The sequence below is a fragment of the Belonocnema kinseyi genome, chromosome 10, assembly GCF_010883055.1.
Source record: "Belonocnema kinseyi isolate 2016_QV_RU_SX_M_011 chromosome 10, B_treatae_v1, whole genome shotgun sequence".
Classification (NCBI taxonomy): Eukaryota; Metazoa; Arthropoda; class Insecta; order Hymenoptera; family Cynipidae; genus Belonocnema; species Belonocnema kinseyi.
In genome coordinates this window covers 90,335,599-90,340,107 of record NC_046666.1, presented here as the reverse complement: position 1 = coordinate 90,340,107, position 4,509 = coordinate 90,335,599, and the positions used below count along the sequence as shown (strand labels likewise).

Here is a 4,509-nt window from a genome sequence, read left to right as displayed (position 1 = left end):
CCCCACCTCAAAAATTTCGTAATCATATATGATATACACTGGGAAACTTTATTCTATTTACAACAACTTGTGTCTATGTTCTAACAGATCTTTTATTTGCCATAAATACTAGCGAAAAAGAGGGATTATATGGAATATAGATATTATAAATAACTGGTATTTATTCTTCATGTTACATGCAAAAATGAAGGCAGAGACTGTAGATTTCCACATTGAAAATTAAGTAAACTCAAAGGCCAATCCCATTAAACAAGCTTTTAGCTCATAAAAGATTCAATTATAAGCTTGATTATAATTATAGCTTTGTCATAATCCAAAACAACTACCTGAAAGGTAGAAATTCGTAAGTGGATCATAAATAAGGAAGGCCCTCATTGTAGACGAAAGTGGTCTCAGAATGCATTGAACATTTCTTTCTCAATTTCGTATGCATATCGCCCCCAATTTTTTACACCCCCCCCCCCCCCATAATGCGTTTAAAAAAATATAAATTTGATTAAAAATCGTTATTAGTAGGTGTATCGTATTGAAACTCAAAATTTCTTCTCAAAATTATCAATAGACTAAGAATAAAAACTTTCTTTTTAAATATCACCTCCATAAGCCTGTTTCGCGAGTTTCTGGCGCATATTATAATCTTTTGAGTTTTTTAAATATAGAAATTGTTTCTAATATATAAAATACTACTTTATACTAATAACTAAAAGTCAAAATGAATTTTTAAAAGAATCCATTATATTTTTTAGCAAATTTCTCTTAGAATATATTTAAAAAGTCGCGGTTTGTCGAGTTTTTCAGCTTATTTTCAACTTTAAAATTAGGATGAGGCAATATGTAATTAAATTTAACAGGAATACTTTTATAAATACATTTTTTTATTATTTAGAATAATATTATTTCAGAATAGTACGAGAAAGTTGCAGTTTTTCTACAATTTTCCACTTTTTGTCGAATTTTCAATTAGAGAGAAGTAATAATTAATTCAAGTGAATAGAAATAATTGTTCAAGCAATGTATTATTTTAAAAAATAATATTCTCTTTCAATTATACCAGAAATTTTCGTTTTTTTTTTTTAATATTTCAATTTTTGTTCATTTTTCGCTCCAAGTGACTTAATAATGAGTGAAATTTTACAAATATAATTGTTTAAGCAAATTAGTAATGTTTATAACTATCTTCTCTTACAGTAATGCTAGATAGTTGCGGCTTCTTCTGGAATTTTCAACTTTATGTCAACTTTTCACTTTTTGAGATAACTAATTCAAATTAACAAACATAAATTTAAACAGTTGATTGTTTGTTATAACTATCTTCTCTTAGATAATTAGAAAGTTGCGGTTTTCTCTCAAATGAAAACCTTTGCTTTATCATTTTAGTTATGAACATATATTAAATAAATAATAGAGAGAATCATTTCTTAAACAATCTCTTTCTTTTCTGTTAATATATTTTTCTAAAATAAAATAAATATTTCAACTATTCTTCAAATTTTATTTAAAAATCACGTAAATCTAAATTTTTCTTAAAACTCGTTTTGTTTAAATTAATATATTTATAATTTGTGGGTGGTTCTAGTTTAAGAGATATTCATATCCTGAAAGCAAGCGGAAATGGGTATTTTTCTCGAAAAGCGGGTTTTCGGAAGTCCAACTTAAAAAATACCCCGACGATTCGTTATTCAACCTAAAGGGTTCATCTTGGGCTAATTTTCCATAATCATTACCTCACTCCAGGATATACCGTAATTGTCAAAATAAAAGTCAAAATGGGCAGTCGTAACATTTTTCTTCTGTTCACGTTACAAAATGATATATAGAATTAAACATTCTGCAAGGAAACTTATACTATTTTTATTAATGAATCGCATCTAAATTTATCTAAAAATACTAAAACATAACGATATTTTACCAAAACTAATATTTTCACATGCTTATTCGTACCATTTCTTATTTGATGTTGTCTTAAGAATTAAAGCTTTTCCAAAGTTTCTAAAATTAACGATTATTGGTATTAATTTCCAAATAAGTGCATGTATTATTGGCAGAGAAGCATTCAAGCAGAAATTATGAGTATTTTTTTTAGGGTATACCCTGCCTCACTCCTAAATGAAATGTTGACAAAAAGTTGAAAATTTCCGAAAAACCGCAACCTTCTGTCATTATTTAAAGAGAGTATTATTAAAAACAATAATAGATTGTTCAGACAGTTATATTTATTATATTCAATATTTAGTCATTACAGAATAAAAAACCCTGCAGCTTTAATACAAGTATTGATTGGAAGTTTTTTTAATGAAACAAGTATTAATTAATATATTTAAATAACGCTTTATTTGTAAATTATATTCTATTTGTAAAACCTAATCTTTCTTGTACTATGTCCTTCATTGTTGCCTGGCTGATGTTTAATAATTAAGGAACCATCACCGATAGTGAATGATTATTATATATTTAACCATATAGAACATACATATACTGAAGTAACGTAAGGTACCAAAAGCAATCTCGTAGCTTTGTTTGTGATTTCAGTAAACATACCAATGCCCCATTTAGTATAACAATCTCTGAAAGATTTATAACAATTTTGGTTTTTGGACTTTAGGAATTCTAAATTCCTTAAAGCGGTAATTTATCCCATTTCCTTCATTTGAATGCAATTATGAGACATCTAATTGTTATATAAAATATAGTGAAACGTGTCAATTTAATTGAATCCGAGCTCCTTATTAGAGCACAGCATCTAAATAGCAAGAATCCTTTTACGCGTGCATTGAACAGTGCCTACAATATTATGGAGGTACTAACTTCTTACTGTTACGCGAAGTCGTCAGGTACGGCACATAGCATGTATATTTTTTATTAAAATCCTCATAGGAAGACTATATGCAGTTATGATTTCTTATACACTCTTAGTTCGACCCTTCATTTCAGATAAAAAAATTGAAAAATAAAGAAAAAACGGTGTCAATTTTTCATTTAAATACTACAGAGAAATCCTTGGACTTCTTAATATCCAGATTTTGAATGCGAACTATTTTAAAAGTTTGTATTTAGTACAATGAAATTCGTAAGTTTCTGTCAAAATAAAAGAAGTTTTTAAAAACTGAAGGTTTTCTTCATGCTCTTTGTAACTTGCAAATATTAAGTTAAAGTCTCTTTCAGCATGAGTGCATATCATATTTCGTAATGATGTAGAAAACCCTTTAGTTTGCAGGACATAGAAACAATATTGTAACCAGATTTGATTCCTGAAAACATTCATAATATAAATGTTCTATACAAACATGAACGAGATTGTATATTTTGTAAAAGTTGAATCATTCAAATGGTTTGAAAATCTGCATACTGAGTTACTAAGGCGGATTAAAATAAATTTTGGAGACTTGAATTGTTTTATCTGCGATAAGAAAATTAAACTTTCCTCCGTTTTCGGACTTGGGCAGTTTTCTTAATCCTTATTGCGCCATGTCGCCAATGCTTGACCACACCATGTATAAATTACTGAAAAAAGTATAAAGCGGCAGCTTTCTTTAAGACTAATTTAAACAATGAAACTATAGTCAACTTTTATCTTATTGATTACTCAGAAGAAAAAAATTCCATTCATAATTTTTATCTTTTGTATATATTTACATTTTCATTAATACTAAAGCAGTAATATATTATGATAAACTATTAGTTATTTAAACAATGCCTGACAAAATCTAAAAGGATTGGATATTAAGAAAAGATTTCACTGACCTACATGAGTTTTGCGAATAAGATGGCATCTAGTGTTTCCGAATGGATTTTTCGTGCTGAACACGAATCTGGATTCAAAAACTTCCATCGCGTCAAGTTTTTGAGAAAATAGGGATTGAAACTCCTAAAAACGGCGTGTTTAGCCATTTTTGAAAACTTGTAGAGCTGAATCATGTCGTGCTACAAACTTTGCTAATATCAGAAACTATAGGCTAAAACAAGCCCTTTCAAATGAGCCGTATGTTAAATCAATTGCATGCGTCCTTAGAGCGGGGGGGGGGTCTAGGGGTGGAGGAAGAAAATCAAAACAGAAATGATTTTAACAGACACCAAACTCTCGATTTCAGTCACCCCGTTCTCGGCCTTCCTAGAACTGCTAGCTCACGCAGTTTCTCAGGGGAGTAGGGCGAGAGCGGTTGTGACATTATGTATATTGATATATATTCCAATTGGAAACGAGTCAGGCGGCCATCACTGTTTACGTTTCTATCCCCCCGAAATCAGTCCAAGGCCATTTGAAGGCAACCCCCGACATTTGACTGAAGGCGAGAGTTTGGTGTACTTACACCCACGCCCAGACATAATAAAATGTAAAGTGCTTTTAAAGGTTTTAAGGAATGCTGATTACGAATATGCAATTAGATTGTAAAAGTACGAAATGACGGATCCAATATGGCGGACTATTTTTTTCCAATTTTGATCGTATTCGTTTGTCTGGGCGTGGGTATAAATATGTTAAAATCCTTTTTTTTCATTTTCTTCCTCCAC

At 29.9% G+C, this 4,509-nt stretch overlaps 1 protein-coding gene across 1 annotated transcript in view; it reads left to right on the top strand.

The window, feature by feature from the left end:
- Nucleotides 1-4,509, top strand: part of LOC117182211 (D-glucuronyl C5-epimerase B) — a 66,174-nt gene that overhangs the window by 37,084 nt on the left and 24,581 nt on the right. The window lies entirely within an intron of this gene.